Below are 12,250 nucleotides of genomic sequence, written 5' to 3' on the forward strand. Positions count from 1 at the left end.
AGAAGTATAGAACAGTATTAACTCCCCTCCAATAGGGTTTAAGTTAAACTCACCCACCTTATCCTGTGGCATATGGTGTAATGGGGGATGGGCCTCCATATATTACCCTCTAAGGTGAGATTCAATTCCATTTTGCAGTTAAGACTTGATTAGGATCTTTGGCATGCTAAAGCCACAGTTCAAAAAGTAAAAATCTTGGGCTGACAGTTGCAGAGGTTTGTTGTTAATACCATGGAAAATAATCAAGTTTATTTAACTAATTCATTATTTTCCCATCAAGGGCAGCCTTGTCACTTTCAGAGAGAGGGATTTGGTCCCTTTTAATTAATGTGATTTCGTAGAGGCAGGATTCTGAATAGACTCTGTGATTCCTATAGCACAGCCTATTTTACTAACAGCTATCTAGACAGGATCAGTGTTGTTACTTCAAGAGTTATACAATGGAATAGGGGGGAGTTATAGGTAATCCCTTCTTCTGAACTAGCTTGAAATAAAAATTAAATGGGCCTTGAGCATTTGTGAATTGCAGTGTTTCATTGGGGCCATGGAACACTAAGTGAGGCTCAGAAACAGGGTGTTAATTCAGGCCTAATCATTTAATTCCAGTCTGTTATGTGCTGTATTTATTGCCCTCCTGGATCTGTTTTCTATGGCCTGATAAAGAGACAGTGATTCTCCAAAGCTCAGTCAGGGACCATTTTATTTATATCGTTAGTTGGTCCAATAAAAGCAGTGGCTTCAGATTCCCGCTGTTATTTTCTGTTTTGTAGCCCTGTCATTAACTATGAATATGCTGATGGGGTTTTCATCTCCTACGCTGGAGTCTCTTGAGTTAAATGGGGACTTGTAAGAAGAGGGGAAGGTCAGGACTAGATGGACTGTAGAAAAGTTAAGTTTGATGTAACCAGATGTAAAGTGACTGGGAGGCAACTCGGGTTTTAGGAGCGAATACAAACCTTTCATTACTACATGTGTTAGTGTGCTGAAAGCTTGATTGACACTTTCAGAGCAAACTTAGGGCTTTTAAGATGTGATTCTGTTTGTGAACCAGACATGTTTCAGAGTTTTTAAAAGTCAAATCTTTCTGCAACTCTCCACAAAGTAAAAACTGTTCTAATTTTGCACAGAAGGTAATATGCTATAGCTCTAAAATTGTTTATATATGTCAAGCAAAGAAGTGATGAAAAACAACAACAAACATCGATAGGATCACACTTCAGATCCTCTTTTTTTGAAAATAGTTTTTACTGTATACTTTTATTGTTTAGCCAACAATCTCTAAAGTGTTACAGAGGGCTCCAGAATAACAGAAAATAATGGTGGGAAACAGATTTATAGAGGTCACTTGAATTAATAATATGGCAATCAGAAGATAACACAGGTGCATTAACATAACATACTGTGTAATTACTAGTGTTTCCAATGGAGTTAATGGGTAGTTATCCATGTAATAATAGACATTATTTCATAGCAGATATGCAATTAGCTCATCTCATTGGTGTGTAGAGCACAAATGAAGCAAATTATCATTATTGTTTCAACACTAAAAGGTGAGGACATTTTGAGGACTGATGGGCCTCTTTATCAGACATACTATTCATATTTTTAAGACTGTCTAAAGCACACATTCAGCAAGTAGAGGTGAGAAACATTCAGCAACTAAATGTGAGAAATGTTAACAGTTAGTAGCTTCCATACCTATGCTGGTATTTAAATGTTTGGAGCAATTAGCATGGTAGAAAGTTGTACTGGGGGATGTGGTTGAAATTGCTTGAGCAAATTTACATGGAAGTATACATCAATAACCAAAGTTATCACATTCTCATTGAAAGATAAGAAATGAATATTCATTCATTTTACCAACAAAGATCTGTTGACCACTTTCTATAGGAGATAAACAGCTAACAATTAAAGTCATGCCTCCATTCTAACTCTCCTAAGTACAGTGAGGTGTATCTTTGAATTGCAGGGGCTGGAGAGACTGTGCTATATATGAGGACATCACTTAGTACTTTAGCATTTATGGGTCAGGGCAGGCGCAGTGGTTTACTCCTGTAATCCCAGCACTTTGGGAGGCAAGACGGACGGGCGGGTCACTTGAGGTCAGGAGTTCAATGGCAAAACCTGTCTCTACTAAAAATACAAACAAACAAACAAACAAAAAACGCTGGGAGTGGTGGTGCATGCCTGTAATCCCAGCTACTAGTTGGGGCTGAGGTAGGAGAATTGCTTGAACCCTGGAGGCGGAGGTTGCAGTGAGTTGAGTTTGCGTCAGTGCACTCCAGCCTGGGCAACAGAGCGAGAATTCGTCACCAAAAAAAAATAATAATTTATGAGTCACTTTGTTATGCAGTATTACGTTTGATCTTCAAAAGAACCTTGTGAAGTAGGAAGGCAGGTATCTTCATTTTACAGATGTGGAACTTGAGTCTCAAAGAGCACATGTGTCTGGTTCAAGGTCACTTATCAAGAAAACAGTAGAGTCAGGTCTTCTCATCCCTAATCCAGAGCAAGTCCACTAAATAAAGATTGAGAGAAGCTATATTTAAAAATGACAAATAGCTCCACCTCCTGTTCTAGGCTTTTATGATTCTAGGCTTTTATGATTCTAGAGTAAGTGTCAAATCTTGAGTTTTAGAGAGAGGAACGAGCTAGAATTAAAAAAATAAAAATAAAAAATAAAAAAAGATTTCAAAGATGTGGGAGTATATGGGAGGGGGCTGGAGAGATAGATAGTAAAGGCATTGGAGGCCAAATAACTAAGGGAGGGGAGGAAAGGGTGGTGGCCAGACGTGTAGCCCCATGGGGATCAGAGACAGTGCCAGGCACAGTGGGCTTGCATAGAAAGCTGTGGGAAATATGTATTGAATAGTAAACAGCACCCAGATAGAGGAGGCTCTGACACAGAATTTACTTGGGAGGAAGTGAAGAGCCACTGACAGTTTGGGACAGGAGAATGATGTCACAAAAATGACTTTTTGCGAGGATTAGTTTAGTGGTATGCACGAAAAAGTAGCTATTATTGGCAAAGACACAAGTTATGATCCCATAGCAATTGTCCAAGCATGAGAGAACCTAAGACTACAAAAGAGAGCATACAGCCACAAGGATTTAATAATTCTCCAGGGAATTAGAAAAACTATTTTTAAATGTTATAAAGTATTCAAATAAATCAGTCCCAGATGCTCGCCCTTCTTGAGAAATAGCTCCAAATTAAACTTGGCTTTTAGCAGACATGAAAAGGAAAATTAGGCAATCATCTAAAATCCAGGGCACGCCCTATATACTTCATAGGGCTCAATTTGTTTTTCTTATAATGTTGATGAAAATATTATCTGTCAAGCAGGAGAAACATTTCTCTAGGTTGCTAGCTTTTCAGATATCAATATTCTTATTAAAATACAATTTATAAGGTTGCTTTACTTCTTCTCTATTTTAAATGTATAAATGAAATCAAATGAATGCTAAATTTGGAGGTCAATAGAGGATTATTTTTTCCTTTGTGAGCTAAGGAACAGAATAGGATAATAGTAGGAATAAAAGAAAAAATTTAGTGTTTTGAATTGACTTTTCTAAAGTCTAGAGTCTTTACTATGGAGAATTCCACAAAACTTTGATACTTGCGAAGGGTCACAATATAAATTAATCTAACATCATGGCTTTAAGCTAAGCAAGATCTATTATTCCTAAATAGCCTCAGGCTAAATTCTGGACTAAGGTAAATTAGTTTTTAGACCTATGCAATTCTGCAGTATAAATTGTCACACTGGCTGGGTAAACTTGATGAGCAAGTTACTTAACATCTCTGGGCCTCAGTTTTCTCATCTGGGAAGTGGGGATAATAGTACTGCCTGCCCTCACAGATGAATTCTGCAAATATTAGTCACCATTGAGATTCATTCTCAATCCTCTCTGCGTACCCCTGCATTTTGTACATAGTGATCCTGGCCATCAGGATGTCCTCTCAGCAACACTTCATTTTCCCATCATTTGTGCTGCCTGCCCTGAGTTCCAGTTCACCCTACTCAGTGCCCTAATTTTGACTAAGTTGAGAACCTGCTGCATGCCGAGATGTCAATGAACGTTCACATATCTCCTTGTCAACTTTTCCAGATATCTTGTTTGCATTTTAAAAGGGTTTAAAAGCCTTAAGCCAAACAGTGAAAATGGTATTAATTATAGGTTCCTCAATTGGTTAGTGAGGAAGATCATGGCAGGGAGAGAGGGAAAAAGGGCCTAAATCCACCCCCCCCCAACATTTTAAGGTAGCCTCTGGGGAGAATCTGAACTTCTGGTGGTTCCTGAGTGACTCCATAATCAACACCTAATGTTGTTGCTGCTCCAGCCATAACCCTGGCTCCTAGATCCGAGGGACATCAAAGTTGGTCCTATCATCAGGAACATTTTTGTGGTTAATAGAATATGCCACCATCCCTTTCACATTCAGCGAACACAAAGACACATCTTCTAGCAAAGGGCTGCGTTTTGGTGTCTAATGTTCCAGCTACAGTAAAAGCCCACTGGCCTTCCTCCCGTGTTTACAAACACAAGCATTTAATCCACAGCTATGCCTCCATTGCTGAAGAGAGCTGCCCTGCATCCCTGCAAAACAGGCTCTTTTTCTCTCAAACCAATTGTGGCACTTGCTTCCTTCGGCCCTGGTGCCTACCTACAGCTGTGCTTACTGAAGTGAGACTGTAATTTGCTACAGCATGCCAGAGTATTAATAGACAATTATTTATTGCAAATCTGAACCATTTATACTGTTTACTGGCTGAGACAATGTAAAATTTTGATCCAAATGTTAATGTGTCCATGACATTGCATAATTCTGTTCCATGCCATGGTTTTTCTCTTCTAAATGAATCGAATTTGCAGTACAAGGAAATGGCGTTTTTAATGGATGAGTGATTTACAGCCTCAAACTTATAAGGCTATTATTTGTGTAACTGAGGGAGAATTGACTAATTGCAATAACACAGCAAATTAGACAAATTTAGGATTGTACTGGGAACAAATTCATAGGGAGAAAATGAAAATAACTTGCAAAGTTCTTAAAGGGTAAATGAATAAATCTCACTTTAGCTTTACAGGGCAATTGTGTTTTGGGGGCAGATCAGGTACCTTTGAGGCCAAACAGACTTATAAATATTCAATTGAGTAGAACATAGATAAAAATTACCTCTTCATAAAGAACCATATGTGTAGGAGAGAGCACTTCCAATTCTCCAAATGTTTACTGAAATTACCTACACAAATGTTTGCAGCAGTTGGGTGAAAACAAAGAGCTTTACAGTTATATGGTTTTCATGAAAAAGACACCAATTTTAGCATATTTACCTTCTATTTGTTGAGCATGCAACACAATGCCAAGGAAGAGTGATTTCCTAATGGAGATCTTCATGATTTTTCAAAATAAAAAATGTGTATCAGCAAAAATAATACTTCTATCTTTCTGAGGTATTCCTGTTAGGCTGTTTATATCGATTCCTGTTATTTTTTACCTCTACTCACAGAAATTGTTAAGATAAAAAGTGCCTCAACACAGCTCTAATGAAATCTGAGAGCTACACTAGATGTCTAAAAACAAGGACATTCAAAATTAAGACTCCTTTAATGTTTTAGTCTATGGGGCTCCCACAAATTAATAATGAGAGAAAACTAATTTGGGGTTACTCCAAAAATATCTCACAAATATTTGTGTGTCAGTCCAAATTTCAGTTAACCCTTGAACAGTGCGAGCGTTAGGGGTGCTGACCCCCGTGCAGTAAAAAATTCTAATGTGGCCGGGCACAGTGTCTCACATCTATAATCCCAGCACTTTGGGAGGCCGAGGTGGGGGGATTACTTGAGGTCAGGAGTTCCAGACCAGCCTGGCCAACATAGTGAAACCCCATCTCTACTAAAAATACAAAAATTGGCTGAACGTGGTGGCACACACCTGTAATCCCAGCTACTTGGGAGGCTGAGGCAGGAGAATTGCTTGAACCCAGGAGATAGAGATTGTAGTAAGCAGAGATCGTGCCACTGCACTCCAGCCTGGGCAACAGAGTGAGACTCCATCTCAAAAAAAAAAAAAATTCTCATGTAACTCGATTCCCCAAAACTTCACTGCTGATAGTCTACTGTTGACTGGGAGCCTTGTGAAATACATACATACATATTTTGTATATTACATGTATTATACACTGTATTTGTGCAATAAAATAAGTTAGCAAAAAGAAAATGTTATTAAGAAAATCATAAGGAAGAGAAAATATATTTACCGTAAGTGGGAGTAGATCATCATAAAGGTCTTCATCCTTGTCATCTTCACATGGAGCGGGCTGAGGAAGAGGAGGAAGAGAAATGGTTGGTTTTGCTGTCTCAAGGGTGGCAGAGGTGGAAGAGATAGAGGAGGTGGAAGAGATAGAGGAGGTGGAAGAGGAGGCAGGAGAGGCAGGCACAATCCATGTAACTTTTATTGAAAAAATTCCAAATATAAGTGGACTCTCACAGTTCAAACCTATGTTGTTCAAGGGTTAGCTGTGTATACAAAATGGCCTTCTCTTCTCTAATGGCAAGACCCTCCCTCCCACTGGTGTTAGTGATTGCTTCCTTGGTTTTCTTTCCTGCTCCCTGCGACCAATAGCATCCTCTTCGAGTCTGTTCTCCACAATTCAGCTAATGATCTTCTTTCTCAAATATATGCCTTGTCTTGCCTCTCCCCTGAAAAAAACCCTCCCCAGAAAGATCAGGATAGAGAAATATTTTATCATGGTATACACAGTCCTTCTCTACTTCACAGCGGATACCTTGCCACCATCTCTCTTTCTGGTTCTCCCTTTTTTTTTTTTTTTTTTTTTTTTTTTTTTGAGACGGAGTCTCGCTCTGTCGCCCAGGCTGGAGTGCAGTGGCCGGATCTCAGCTCACTGCAAGCTCTGCCTCCCGGGTTCACGCCATTCTCCTGCCTCAGCCTCCCGAGTAGCTGGGACTACAGGCACCCGCCACCACACCCGGCTAGTTTTTTTGTATTTTTTAGTAGAGACGGGGTTTCACCGTGTTAGCCAGGATGGTCTCGATCTCCTGACCTCGTGATCCACCCATCTCGGCCTCCCAAAGTGCTGGGATTACAGGCTTGAGCGACCGCGCCTGGCCCTGGTTCTCCCCTTTTCTTGTCCCCCAGCAAGCTCCAGGTGACTTGTAATCCTTGGAAACAGGCTTTGTGCTTATCTCTAATTTCAGGGCCTTTGTGCATTCCTGATCTTTCTCGCTTTGTGGTGCTTTCCCCACTCTCTTTGCTTGGCTCTTACTGATGCTTCAAGAATGGTTTTGGATGACATCTTCCCCGGGAAGCCTTGGCTGAGCCCACCAGTCAGTCAGCTTCCCCTACTTCCCATCACTGTAGTGCCACACCCAGTTTAGAACGCTGGGTCTTTAACTACTTTCTCCACTGAGCTAGAAGGTCCTGGAAGGCATGACTTGTCTTCTTTTCTTTTTTTTTTTTTTTTTTTGAGACGGAGTCTCGCTCTGTCACCCAGGCTGGAGTGCAGTGGCGCGATCTTGGCTCACTGCAAGCTCTGCCTCCCAGGTTCACGCCATTCTCCTGCCTCAGCCTCCTGAGTAGCTGGGACTACAGGCGCCCGCCACCACGCCCAGCTAATTTTTTGTATTTTTAGTAAAGACGGGGTTTCACCGTGTTAGCCAGGATGGTCTCGATCTCCTGACCTCGTGATCCACCCGCCTCGGCCTCCCAAAGTGCTGGGATTACAGGCGTGAGCCACTGCACCCGGCCGACTTGTCTTCTTTACTGGGCTTAACCACAGGGTAAACACCCAGCAAATATATGAGGAATAAGTGAAATGTATCTTGAATACCTACTTTGTTCCAGGCACTGAACAACGTCCTGGGGGAATACAGAAATGGTTTGTGCGCGGTCCCTTCTCCCAAATAGAATAGCTTATAATTCAGTAAAGTTATGTAAGAAATCCAGAAATAACAGCAGAATATGATAAGAGCCAGAAGAAAGGCAGGAGTTGCCATAGGGTTTTAGAAAATTGAGATTCATTCTTTAAAAACCACTATCTTCTCTTTGTTTCTCTCTGTCTCACTCACTTAATCACTTTGAAATCAAGCAGACCTCGAATTAAATCTGCATTCAACCACTTATTAAGTATGTGACCTCGGACAATTTTTGTAAGTTTCAGTTTCCTCATCTGTAAAATGAAGATAATATTTACCTTAGAGGGTGCAGTGAAGGTTGTGCAAAGGGCCAAGAGCATAGAAGACTCAGCAAATGGCGTTGAGAATATTATTTCAAGGCAATGTGCCACTTGTTCTCTCAAAGCTGCTCCACTGTACTTCAAGTTTGATTACTCAGCATCTCATATTTCAACTATTAAAAAGATATCTTTAGAGTAGGAATCTTATCTACACATGGCAAATAGCTTGTTTTCAAAATAGGACACAATATACTACTCAGTTTTTTCCAATATTGATTATAAGTTAATATTTGGAAGGGTTTCCTTGTTACTGATAAGCTTGAATTTGGGGCTTTTTGAAATTTTAAGGATGCGAGGATAGAAACCATAGCTTACACTCCGCAGGTTGTCAAATACTTTTTGCTGAATTTAAATTGCCAAACTTAAAACATCTGATTTATTTATGCAGTACATATTTATTGGGTTCTTGGATAGACCCTCTTGCTGTATCCATCTTTCCTTCCACAGACCTCCATCTCAAATGGAAAAGTATCGGGGGAAATGGAAAGCAGCAACCAACTGCAGCAATGTATACAAGTAGTGAAATGAAGCAATGACTGGTTGAAATTGAATCAGATTTTAGTGTCAATTACAGTGCCTATGTCAGAGTAAGGACCAAACACCATTTCTATAACTTACATGATAAATTAAGCCAAGACAATTATCTACTACATTAATACTGGATTCAGGGTTATATACTGGTCAAGAATTTGGATTGCAAAATTAGACCTGTATAATTGTGATTTTTTACAAATTACTTAGTCTTTTTAGACTCCAAATTCTTCAGCCATTTCATGGGGATTGTAAAACCAACCTTGTGAGGTTGCTTTGTAAGTCAGTTGAGATAATGCATGTAAAACACTTAACACATAGATAACTCATTGCATGGATATTTTTAGTATCATTTTGAAGATGTCATGGACATGGTGGCAATTTAAAAAACACTAAGTTAAGGGCAGCTGTTTGAGAGACAAGATGATTGTATTATCGTTACTTAGCTGAATGCTTAGTCCATACTCATTGGACGGTGTGATCTTGTATTTCTGCAGATTGCCCAAGAATGGGGCGGGTGTGAAACATGCATTCAAGAAACAGGATCAATAGATCTGAATGTCTTAACTAAATCAATGCAAATAGAAAGTTTGAATTATGCCTAAAATAACCAGCTACCACCTTCTGTACATGCAAAATTGGTGGAAATATTAATTAAAAAGGAAACATTTTTGGACTCTATCATGAGAAGCTAGTTGTTTAGCTCAGTCCTCTGCCTTTAGGAAAAGCCTCTAATTAGTTTTCAAGAATTTTATTCTAATCTGCAATCACAGAAACACGCTGACAATGTTGAAAGAAAATAGACATCAGACAAATTTCAACTCAAGTTCCCATTTTGGAACAAAGCTTGCAGTACATTACCTTACTTACATAACTTACATTAATTACATTACTTACACATCTTTGGAATACAATAATCTTGTATTAAATATTTTGTGTTAAAGGGATTACATTTGTTAATTTTATTCATTGAAAATATGCAGGTTCTATAACTGTTTAGATGCTTCTTCACTTTTCAATACTCAGAGTCTCTCAAATTAGCAGTAGCTTGGGCCACTCTCTTGACCACTGTGGTGTTATAGCCTTTCCAATGTATTCATCTGGTTCATGCCCTGATTTTGAGCAACAGGGGGAAAATATTCCTTATTCATATTAAATGTATTTATTTTACTTTCACATCTCATTCAAGAAGAGAAGCCAGAAACAGGAATATGTTGTTTAAGAGCCAGTTTTAAATTGTGTCCAATGGAAGAATTCCATGGGAGTTGCGTAGGGCTGTGTCACTGATGTACATCAAGAGGAATTCAGATTTTATATTATTTGTTCTAAACCAGAACATTTTACTTATTATTCATAATGCATGTTGAAAGCAGACACCAAAATGGCTCATTTGGAGCCTTTTCTTCTTGCCTGCTAATGCACATTAACGCCAGTACACATTCTGTATTACAGATCCATAAAATGCATTTGCATAATATTGAAATTATAATCCCAAATGTGTACTAAAAACCTTTATGAAAAATTGTTACTGCTCAGCTACTATACAGTGGCTAATTTTTAATCTTCAGCCTCTCAGCTGCGAGTAAAGATGGGGTATTCTTTAAATAAAAATCTCAGGAGTCAGATCCTGGAAACTTAACTCTACCCTCTTTGAAGTAGGCTGCTTTGAGGGGGAGAAATAGACTATCCACAGTGCTAAACAGCTGCCTCCATGGTGATTCTGGTATTTTGTGGACTGATGTCTTGAATTTTTAGATCAGGTGAGAGGATCTTTAACCTGCCTTGCATCACCAATGGGATGAGCAAAAAAGCCCTCTGGAGCAGAATCAAAGTGGCTGAGGTGGCAAATATTTTAGCAGAGAATACCACTGGCCACTGCTTCTTGAATGCCACCTGTGTCCTCAGTGCTGCGGTGGACCTTGGAATAAATTACAACAGTGAACCCTCACAATAATTCCGTGAGCTAGCTAGCTGTCCTTGATGGTGAGACATTGAGACTGCGTCTCAGAGAAGCTAAGCACTTGCTACATCTCTCATTTCTCCAATGTAGACCCTATCTGTTGCATATTCTAACTGCTGTATCCAAGAAGAGTGTTTAATTTATATGTTTGAGTCATCAAATGATTCCACAACTCTGCTTTCAAATACTTCCCAGAAAGTTCTAGATGAGACTTTCCAAAATTAACATCACAGAGTTACATTTCTACCAGGCCTTTTTGACATATACTTTAATAAGAGGAACCCTGATAAACAGGCTGAATTCTCACCTTGTGCATAGTGGGGTCCAGTTGGAGAGTGGGCCTGCATTTCCTCTGTGGAAATGGTCATCTCTTGGTCACGGGACCTTTTTGCCTTTTTCCATGGCCCTAGGCAGAAGTTTACCCTCTGTGTAATGTCAGGCAGTTCTGCTTACCAAATTGTGAAGTAAGGAAATGTTCCTTGGTGCCCTCCTACCAGACTCTACCTCCTTCTTCCTCTTCTCCATCTTCTGAAATGTATAGCTGCAGGAGGGGAACAAGAAAACATAGGTCAAACAGGCATGTCCCCCACTCCACTCCCACCCTGCACCCTGCCATGGCCATCGGATCCTAGTGGCTTTTATTTTATTTTATTTTAAGAATCAAGAAGGGAACCAGAGATAAGACAGAATGAATTCCCTACTTTATTTGGGGGGTTTTGGTTTGGAAAAGAGTTCCCTTATTTTCTCTTAGTCATTTATTTAATATTCATTTATTTGATGTTAATAGATATTATAGATAGTACCAATGCCAAAGGTATAATAGTTCTAAAATTATTTTTTTATGCTGTGGAAAGTATGTCTCTCTTCTACTCCTTTTTGAAAACACACGAACAATAGCATAGTATATGTGATATTTTGCACCTAATTGTAAAAATGTGTATCTTAGAAATCCTTTTTTACAAGGCCATGAAGAGCTACCTCTTTCTTTAACACAGATATGCTATAACTTATTTAATCAGTCTTCTTTTGGTGGATATCAAGGTTGTTTCCAATTATTTGCTATTAAAAACATTGCTGCAATAAATCATGAATCCATAGGTCATTTTGAAATGTATGAATAGATCTAAGAGATACAGTCCTGGAAATGTAATTGTAGGGTCACAGGACAAACACACTTTTTTTTTTTTTTTTTTATACTTTAAGTTCTAGGGTACATGTGCACAATGTGCAGGTTTGTTACATATGTATACATGTGCCATGTTGGTTAATTTTGGTAGATTTTGCGAAATTGTCTACCCTAGAGATTGTACCAATTTAAACTCCCTCTCCCCTCAACCTACTAGCAGCAGTGCACGAGAGTCCCTTAGTTTAACCCTTTAGATCAAGAGGTTCTGGTAGGATATGGCTGAGATTTGAGAGAAGATGGACTTACGGGAAGGTTGGACAGAAGCCTGGCTTCGTAGGCTGAATGTCTAACCTCTTCTCAGGCAAGCTACGA

The 12,250-nt window shown here is 39.3% G+C and overlaps 2 long non-coding RNA genes across 8 annotated transcripts in view; one reads left to right on the top strand and one right to left on the bottom strand.

Moving 5' to 3' along the window:
* Positions 1–12,250, top strand: part of LOC102135057 (uncharacterized) — a 180,481-nt gene that overhangs the window by 114,072 nt on the left and 54,159 nt on the right. The window lies entirely within an intron of this gene.
* On the bottom strand, positions 1,227–11,300 carry LOC135966560 (uncharacterized). The gene is made up of 3 exons (XR_010579937.2): positions 11,206–11,300; positions 6,267–6,326; positions 1,227–2,518 (listed from the first exon to the last, which is right to left on the bottom strand). It is a non-coding gene; the product is annotated as an uncharacterized lncRNA (long non-coding RNA).

Source organism: Macaca fascicularis, chromosome 12 (genome assembly GCF_037993035.2).
Source record: "Macaca fascicularis isolate 582-1 chromosome 12, T2T-MFA8v1.1".
Taxonomy (NCBI): domain Eukaryota; kingdom Metazoa; phylum Chordata; class Mammalia; order Primates; family Cercopithecidae; genus Macaca; species Macaca fascicularis.